Below are 10714 nucleotides of genomic sequence, written 5' to 3'. Positions count from 1 at the left end.
AGTTTACCACGATATACACAACCTTGCACTTGCAATAATCCCATTGCTATAGCTCATCAATTTTCCACACGAAGACGAACACGCCCTAACATCCAAAACCAAAGCCCGTCTCCATGGCTTAGTAGAAAACATTTCCCAAACATTAAGGAATGCTTGGTTGCACCAAGTCTTACGCCCTGCGGTCGACGATCCCAACTCCAACGTAGGGTAATTCCGTTAGGAATGCTACCCGTAACAATACCACGTATTTACACTAATGCATTCGCCCCTCAAGTCGCATTCACATGAGTCAATGACTCAAACGCTACCCTAGTGCGCTGTCATCTTATCACTAGCCCCGCGCCCGTAAGGGTACGGTTAAAATATACGTTCGCTTAAAACTTATTAGGTTTGGTAATGAGATTTAGGTCTCAATTTCATAACCGAATACATTGGCACACAACATCAATAATAGTAAGGCATATTTGCATCGAGAAGTGAAGGTACCTGAAACAACATCGCTCGGTGCTTCACCACCCATCGAATACTCGCGCTCTAACCTCTTAACCCGATCGGCAAACGCTTACGAACACTCTGACTTTCGATGTCCCTCCTTCTGGCAAGCAAAGCACTTGATCGTGCTCAAAGGTGTACCCGTACAATCCCGTGCCAAATGGCCTCGTCCTCTACACTTAAAACACGTAAGCACCCAACCTCCAAACCTCCTAGTCTGATTACTAGCTAAATCGGGACACTCAGACCTTTGGTGCCCTTCCTTCCAACAATAAAAACATACAGTTTTACCCGACGGACAATCGCGAGACTTATGTCCCCGTTGCCCACAATTGTAACACTTAGACCCACCGGAGCCCGACGCTCCCTTCTTCATGCTACTAGCCGCCTCAATTACACTTCTACTTTGATTAATAAACAACTCGGGACACTCCGACCTTCGGTGTCCCTTCCTTCGACACTTGAAACATATGTCGTTTTTAGGAGGCGCATTCGTGCAATCACGCGACAAGTGACCCTTTTCAGCACAATTATAACACGTAGGTGCATGGCCTCCCTTACACTTCTTCTTCACGTTTCCGACGCCTTCAGGCGCACTTCTTGTCCTCTTACCAGGAGCGCGTGACTCCAACCTTGCAAGTACATTCTCATCGCCACCACCTCGAGGTTTAGAAAACCTCTTCTCAAACTCTTCCCTTACAACCTTAGTCACTTGGTCTCGGAGCATTTCGGTTACTCGTCCTTCGATTGACTCTTTGACCACTTGGCCAACTCCGTTGGCGAAACCCGAGACACGTTGTCCAATCGCGGCTTCAACCATTACCGCTAATTCGTTCTTCCTTTCATTAGTAGGCCCTTCCGTTCCGTATTCATCTTCCGTCTTCATTCTTAAGAAATGAAATAGGTTAACCAATGGAACGAAAAGACATAACACGTATGTATATACATATACATATACCACACTACCCCATCTTGCTCGACAATCGTCGTACATTGCTTGTTTGACACGATTTGCACCCGTAGTAATGGTAGCTAGTCATTACTACGCGAGCACGTGGCATTATCTTGCTAGTACAACGTCCATCTCGCTTGATGATTGCTACACAACATGAACAAATAACACATGATTAGTTCACATGAACCTATGTACTAACCAAGTCCCGGTCCGACCCAAAGTCCTACAAGTCCCGCACAATGCACACACAAAAGTCTAAGTCTAGGCGCCTATCTCAAGTCACCTAAATCCCTTAGACCATGCTCTGATACCACTTGTAACAACCCAAACCAACCACCACTAAACCTCGTTAAATTTAAGCTAAAAAAAAAAATTTTTTGCTGGCAGACTGTTTGCGCTCCGCGCGCCCCGGCTTGCGCGCCGCGCAAAAGCTGGCTGTTGCCGGTTGCCTTTAATGCGAAAAAGATGAGCGACTTCCCGACACATTTAGCCAAAACGCTTTTAACCGTACATTAATATATGTAAAACTAGCACATAACTAAGGTTTGAGCGAGTTTTACAAAGTGGGGCCCACACGTGCCCAAATTGCCACTAAGTGTAAGAATACAAGTTTAATACAAATTAGAGTTTCGATCACAAAAGTTTAATTGCCAAACGACACAACGAGCATGGTGTTTGGGGTTAAACTACCCAAGTCTCGGTCAAACTCCAAGCCAAAACCAAAAGCGCTTCTTAATCATCGAAGCGGGAAACTCAATCCAAGGTAATGCCCTTACCCTCATCCACACACGAACCTATAAAAAGGTAAACAACGAGAGGGTAAGCAAAGCTTAGTGAGCACAATAACTATACATACACATATATAATCTACTTACTTGCATCACTTACACAACATCATACTCGGTTTAACAATTCGACAATCATGCAACAATATTATGCATATACCATAAACCGCAAATCCACAAGTAGCTAATAATACAAAAGCATACGATTCATAAATAAATACTTTCAATACATAACTCACGCAACCTTGGTTAACCAATTCGAACAAGGGAAACGGTACATACAAGACCGTTGGAGTTCATAACATCCGTTAGTGCTACTTAATCAACGCGTAGTCACTAATCCCCCGGGTGATGTCTTAAACAACGCGACTCATTCACCCTTTACAATGTGGCGTCTTAAACAACGCGACGATTCCACATGCCATTCAATACGATGGATGGTGTCTTAAACAACGCGACATCCACTCCATTACATTGTGGTGTCTTAAACAACGCGACATCCACTTCTTTACCATGTGGTGTCTTAAACAACGCGACATCCACTTCTTTACAATGTGGTGTCTTAAGCAACGCGACAATGCCACATTCATACGACACAAATAAATACATTATATACACATACGCATAATTATTCCACTCACCTTAGCGCCAAGATGATGATTATGCACTTCCGATCTTCAAAGCAATCGTACCTAATACATAAGTACACATTCAATTACGCAACTAGTGGAATTAACCACAATACTTACACTTGAGCATTTAATGACCCAATATGCATTAAATAGCTCGACTATACCAAAACCGCCCATAAATGGCCAAGACTCAACTAACATCAATAAAGCTAGTGAATTAAAGTCTATTAACTTCAACTAGCATAAACTTAGGGTATTTCATGCCCATTTCACCCCATTAGGTCAACCTTGACTCATTTGACCCATTTTCAAGTTTTTCATCATTTATAAGAGTGCTAATGACTAGCAACTCGATTCAACACTTACAAAACCTCAAACACATGAATAAACCCTAGGTTAACACCCTTTGGGTCATCTTTTACCAATTTAACCCAAACTAGGTCAACATTACCCATCTTGACCCATTTTAATGCTTAACCCTAAAATTGGGTCAACTTCACCAAAAACCCTAACTCTTAACATTTAAGGTCTTCATACACATTTAATCACTAGGTTCCAACACAAAACACTAACATTAACCAACCTTGGTCCATTTTGACCCATTTGACCTAATAAAAGTCAATACACTCATTTTGGGTCATCTATACCCAAATAGCACCCATTTATACATCAAGCAAGTGTTCTAACCAATTATTAGCCAATTAGGGTTTCTTAACATCAATTAACACTTTTAAAACCCTAGCTAACCCATTATTGAGTCTACATGACCCATTTTACCCAAAACACCCAATTTACCTAGAAATGGGTCTTAGTGTTCATCTTCAACACAAACCCTAACCCATACACAAAATCAAAACAAGAAATGGAAGTTAAGGCATACCACAACTATCAAAATGTAGCAAATGACGAGATGAACAACTTTAAAGCTTGCGATTAAACCCGAAACGAACTCCTTCTCCTTCAAAATGAGCTTCCTCTCTCAACAATCAACTCTCTCTCTCTAGAGTGAATGGGAGAAGATAAGGTTGGTGTAGTGGGAGTAAATGAGTTCCCAACCAACTGATCTAGGTAATAAATTCGGGTTATAGGTGAATTTACCAATTTGCCCTCGCTTTAAATTAAATAGAACAAGGAATCTGGCAGCTCGATTATGCGCGGCGCGCGCCTCATCTGCGCGGCGCGCAGGTACCTGGACAGTAACAGTTTCCCCTTTTTAAATTGTAAAACAAAACCCCAACTTCCGAATCATTTATATTTACATATATACAAGGGATACACGGGTCTTACACACTCAAGGATACCTATCGTCGTTTCAATGGTGTTCTCAATGAGTTGAAAAGGTGCAAGATCATAAAAGTAAATGCTGAAGTCAACATGAAGTTTCTCAAAAAGCTCAATGCTGATTGGCTTCCTTATGGAATCATTATTCGATCTACTAAAGAGATTGACAAGTTAACTATTCATGAGCTTGTTGGAGTTCTTATGCATTACCAACCTGAAGTGTCTAAACTTCAAGAAGGAAGGAAAGAGTCTTCTCCGGGCGATCCACTTGCCCTAATTGCCAAAAAGAAGAGCAAATCGTTGACGTCTTCCAAAAGCTTGTCCAAGAAAGTGCTTGTTGAAGAATCAACTGATTCAGAAGATTTGAATCTTTCTGATGTTGATGATTCTCATCTTGAATTAGTCAAGATGGTAGCCATGTTCACAAAAGCCTTGAACAAACACAAGTTTAAAGGCAAATCAAGCAATCAACGCAAAAACTCATCATCTTCCTCGTACTACAAGAAAGCTGATTAATCTAAACAACAACGTGCTGATGATTCCAAGAAGGAAGATTCAATTTGTTTCAATTGTGGCAAAGCTGGTCATTACTCTCGTGAATGCAAGATGCCTAAGAAGAAGGACGCAGCTTACTACAAGAAGAAAATGTTGATGGCTAAGATTGTGGAAACTGGGGGAGAGCTAAAACTGGTTGATGATACTTGGTTTAACTGGACTGACGATTCAGATTCAGAGGTGGAACATGCAAATGTTTGCAAGGTGACAAAGCTCATCAAAGCTAAGGAAGCAATGGAGAATTCTGACTCAACATCCGATGATGATGAGGTACAATCACCTGAAATCTCACCTGATTTTATAAAAATGCAAAGTGACTTGATGAAGAATCTGGTCTCAATGTCAAAAGAAGTCAAAGGCTTAAAATCTGAAAACAAAGTTTTAAAGGATAAAATCAAAATGAATGAGACCAGACCTTCCTCATCCAAATTGCAAACGGATGTGCAACAATTGACTCTCCTACTCAACTCTAAGGAAACTGAGTTGGAAGATCTGAAAAAGACAATTCATCCAATTAAAGTTGAAAGAACTGATTATCGTTTAAAATCGGAACGACTTGCAGAAAAAGTTCAATTTTTAGAAAAAGATCTTTCTGATTTGAAAAACCAACATGAACCCACACTTTCAAAACTAAACAAGAAAATCGTTCAATTGGAAAACACCATAATTGAAAAGAACACTGAAATTTCTTTATTGTCAAAAGAATCTTTTCAAATGAAAGCACAACTTGCTCGATATGAGGAAAAACTCTATCGAACAGAGCAATCCAAAGCTATCATGGATATGGAACTTTCAAAACAAACGATTTTCATGAATAGACCAAAAACGATTCATGGTGAAAAGTGGGGGTTGAGTTATGAAGATCCGAAAATTTTGGAAGATGCTTCCAAAAAGATTCCAGGATTATATCATTCTGATTATTTTCAAGCTGGTTTACCATCGCATTTTGTACATGCTTCTGATGCTGATTTTGATGATATTATTGTAAATCGTAAATCTAGGAAATACCATCAAATTAGCTTAATGTATGAAAAAATCAATGCTAAGATAGGTAAATCGAATCCTGATTTCTTGAAAAATCTTGTTGAAACTGAAAAGAACATGCAACGTGAAGATTATGTGCCTAAGCGTAGACTGGTTTATATCCCAACACTCATGCTAGAGAAATACATTTTAATGCTTGAGAATGAAGTGTTTAACAAACCTAGTTCTAGCATTACTACAATAGATTAGATGTTTGATGAACCAATTTTTGATGTGAAACCAATTCTACCAACTTTACCTGCATGTCCAGATGATGTTTTCCGTGCAGACCTAGCACATGAACTAACTGTCTTCTTTGAGACAGATTCTCTAGGTCAAAATTCTTTAGATGATAAAGTAGAACCTCAGGATGAATCGAACATTGAACCTTTGATAGATTTTGAAAGTCAATTTGATCCTTTGCATGATTATTACTTGCATTTGCCTGCTGTACGTAATTTGAATCGTATAGTAGCTCAACTTGAACAGGAGAATATTGACTTGCAACGTAAGTGCCAATCATTAGAACAAATGCTTGCTTTGTGTGATAAATTGCCTTCACTGCCTAAGAAAGAATGTACTTATGCTTTTAAGGAGGGTGAAGTGATAGTTTCTGCTGAAGAATTATGTCTTGAGATTAAAAGCTTAAAACAAAAGATAATTCAAATGAAACAGGCTAACACACTTAAGCAAACGTCTAATGTTGCAACCAATGTGCTTGAATGTACTGGTGGGATTACTAAGAAGGGGAAGGGAACAACAACATCTAAGGATGTAAAACCCATTACTATTCTTAAAAATCCTCTACGTTCTCAATTTGGCAATCATGGTTCGAAAGTTGTTTCTACAACTCGGTATATTGTTAAAAAGGTTCATTCTCTAAATGGTTCTGTGTTAACTGAAAAGATTCCTATGATTCCTATGACAAAAACTTCAAAAGAGAGTCTTTTAAAGAAATCAGTTAAGTCCACAACACACAAGTTCTAAACCTGATTTAAGTGAGTATGATGCAAAAGAACGTACAATCAAATTGGAAATTCTGCAAAATCAGTCATCTCATGTGTCAACTGAAAAGTTTGGATGTCTAACTAACAAAGGTGTTTTTCGTGTCACATGTCATAATCCAAACTTGAATTACAAATCTGTATGGTAACCTAAGTCCACGACTAAGAAAGTAGCAACCAAACCAAAGCAATCTGCTAGTCGGCCTAGGAAATCATCTCATGTTTTTCAATTTTCGTCTGTGAACAAAACATCTACTTGGAATAAATTGTGTGTTAAGACTTCTGGTAACGATGTAAAGATTGATATTGCGTATGATGCTTCATGTAATGTGATTTTAAATGATGCTTTATTGTCTAAACTGCATGATGCTTTACGTGATTATTTCATCATTGATCCAAAGTTTGTTGTTAATCCAAAGTTTATTATTGGTACTAACCGAAAAGGACCCAAAAAACTTTGGGTACCTAAACTCTAGGAAATTCACATTTACAGGGTTTCGACGTCTGTGTTTGGTATATCGATTCCGATTATTCTCGACACATGACGGGCGATAAATCCTTGCTTGCCAACTTCATTGACAAATTCCTAGGAACGGTTACATTCAGAAATGATGAGATTGCAACAATAACGGGTTACGGAGATTTTGTGCAAAATGGCATAACAATCAAACGGGTTTCATACGTTGAGGGTTTGGGGTGCAGTTTATTTAGTGTGAGCCAATTCTGTGATGGAGATCTCAAAGTTTTGTTTGAACGTCGACAATGCTCGGTGCAATCCACCGGAGGGAATGATCTTCTTGTTGGTAAACGTTGTGCTTCACTATATACTATTGACCTCAATGATGCACCATCACATGCAACCATGTGTTTGGCCACTTGTTCTACCAAAAAAAATTCATGGTTATGGCATCATCGGATGTCACACTTGAATTACAAGGGTATCAATCGACTAGTCTCTAAAGATTTAGTTGATGGTATTCCAACCTTTCAATATGATAAGCATCATGTGTGTCCATCATGTGCGATGGGTAAGCTGAAACGGACTAATCATCCGCTTAAGCAAAACCCCAGTACTTCATCGTCTTTGCAATTATTGCATATGGACTTATGTGGACCCATGCGTATTTCTAGCCTCGGTGGCAAGAAACATGTGCTTGTCATTGTTGATGACTATACCCGGTTTACATGGATTTTTCTTTTGCGAACTAAGTCAGAAACCCCCGCCATTATCATTGAATTCATTAAAAAGATTCAACGCTCTTTTAACAAACATGTTAAGAGCATCAGAACTGATAATGGGACGGAATTTAAGAATGACCCGCTTGATAGTTATTTGAAAGACAAAGGCATTGAACATCAGTTCTCTGCTGCTCGGACCGCCCAACAAAATGGAGTAGTCGAACGACGTAATCGTACGTTGTGCGAAGCAGCATGAACGATGCTTGCCTACTCCAAATTACCTCCAAAAATGTGGGGGGAGGCCATTTCAACTGCATGCTATACCCAAAATCGTTGTATTGTAAACAAACGTTTTGATAAAACTCCATATGAGTTATTATATGGTAGACGCCCGAATGTCAAATATTTCCGTGTTTTTGGTTGTATATGCTATGTGCTTAACGATTTTGACAGCCTCGGAAAGTTTGATCCTCATGGCGATCAGGCCATATTTCTTAGTTATTCCTCGAACAAAGTTGCTTATCGTGTTTATCATAAGCGGACAAAGATGATTAAAGAGAGCATTAACGTCAAGTTCGATGAATTTTCGGGAATGGCTTTTGAACAACTCAGTTCAAAACCCGATCCTAACCTGGCTATTACTTCTTCCGCGCAAAACTCAATTTTCTCGAAGAAGGGTGTTCCTACGGTTACATCAGAGGAACTGGATATCTTGTTTGATAGTCTTTATACTCCTCAACGGGATTCAAATGTTCAAGCCGTACCGGTTACACCATCACAGTCAACTACTGTGGAGACTCTTCAAAGTCTTTTTGATGAAGATTCAACACCAACTGATTCACCTGTTGCTTCTTCATCCTCCCTCCAACCTCCTGTTACTGATATTCTTGAACCAATTCAAGATTCATCAGTTGATACAACTCCAGCTGTTTCTCCAAAAACTCTATTGAATCCATTAGATAATGTTACATCAGATCCAGCGGATCAAGGCTCAACGTCAACAACGGTTGATGTTTCAATGGATACCACTGATGTACAACCTCTTCCACACACCCGATGGACTAAAAGTCATCCAATAGATCTTATTATTGGTGACGTATCTGCTCCAGTGTCAACTCGAAGGGCTACTCAGAATATGTGTCTATTCACAGCCTTTCTTAGTAAGATTGAACCAACAACGGTTGCTCAAGCTTTACTAGATCCATACTGGGTAGTTGCAATGCAAGACGAGATCAATCAATTAGAACGATTGAAAGTATGGCGATTAGTTCCAAGACCAACGGGTCAACGACCAATAGAGGTAAAGTGGATTTTCAAGAACAAGAAAGATTCTGATGGAATTGTGGTTCGAAACAAGGCACGTCTTGTGGCCAAAGGATATCGACAACAAGAAGGCATTGATTATGACGAAACGTTTGCTCCGCTTTCTAGGATTGAGGCAATTCGTCTTTTCCTTGCATTTGCTTCTCATATGAAGTTCACGGTGTTTCAAATGGATGTCAAAACTGCTTTTCTGAATGGTTATCTTCAAGAGGAAGTCTATGTTGATCAACCAGTGGGCTTTGTCGATCCCATTCATCCAAACCACGTTTACTACTTGGAGAAAGCTTTATACAGTCTGAAGCAAGCACCGCGTGCATGGTATGAGACCTTAACAAAGTATTTGCTGGACAATGGCTTCTCTCGTGGAACGATTGATACAATGCTATTCATCCGTAAAAACCACGGTCACATTCTCTTGGTTCAAATTTACATTGATGATATTATTTTTGGTTCCACGTCCCCGGCCTTATGCAAAGAATTTGGTGACCTTATGGCCAGCAAATTCGAAATGAGCATGCTTGACCAGTTAACTTTCTTCTTGGGGTTACAAGTAAAACAATTACCAAATGAGATTTTTATCAGTCAAACAAAGTATATCAATGATATGCTAAAACGTTTTAAAATGACTGCTTTAAAACCAATGACAACCCCAATGAGGACTTTACTGGATGCTGATACTAATGGGGAACCCTTTGATATTACGCTTTATTGAAGCATGGTTGGTTCTTTAATGTATCTGACTGCAAGTCGACCAGACATTACACTTGCCGTAACTGTCTGTGCCCGCTTTCAGTCCAACCCTAAGAAATCTCACTCCAAAGCGGTTGTTAGTATTTTTCAATACCTTAAAGGTACACCTAACCTTGAGATCTAGTATCCTCATGGATCTGATTTCAATCTCACTGCTTATACTGATGCGGATCATGGTGGTTGCAATGCTGATAGAAAAAGCACATCTGGATCAATTCAGATGTTGGGGAATAGGTTAGTTGGTTGGTCATCCAAAATGCAGAACTGTGTGTCTTTATCAACAGCTGAGTCTGAGTACATTGCTGCTGCTCACTGTTGTTCACAAGTTTTGTGGATGCAAACTCAACTCTTGGACTATGGCTTTAAGATTTCTAAGACCCCGATCTATTGTGATTCACAAAGTGCTATTGCAATAACAAGCAACCCTGTTCAGCATTCTAAAACTAAACACATAGATATTCGTTATCATTTCATTAAGGACCATGTAGAGAAAGGGGATGTAGAATTATACTTTGTGCCTACTAAAGTGCAGTTAGCTGACATGTTCACTAAACCTTTAGATGAACTTAGGCTAAAATTCTTGATCAAAGAGATTGGCATGGTAGAGTATAGTGCTTGATATTCCTTAGATCTGTTGGGACTTATTTTTGGGATCTTGTGTTTAGGGGGAGTAGATACTTTCTAGGGGGAGCAACTAAGTTTCAGTGCTTTAGATAATTTTTCTTTAAGGGACTG

This window comes from Rutidosis leptorrhynchoides, chromosome 3 (assembly GCF_046630445.1).
Source record: "Rutidosis leptorrhynchoides isolate AG116_Rl617_1_P2 chromosome 3, CSIRO_AGI_Rlap_v1, whole genome shotgun sequence".
In the NCBI taxonomy this organism is placed as follows: domain Eukaryota; kingdom Viridiplantae; phylum Streptophyta; class Magnoliopsida; order Asterales; family Asteraceae; genus Rutidosis; species Rutidosis leptorrhynchoides.
Note: the sequence above shows the minus strand (reverse complement) of the source record.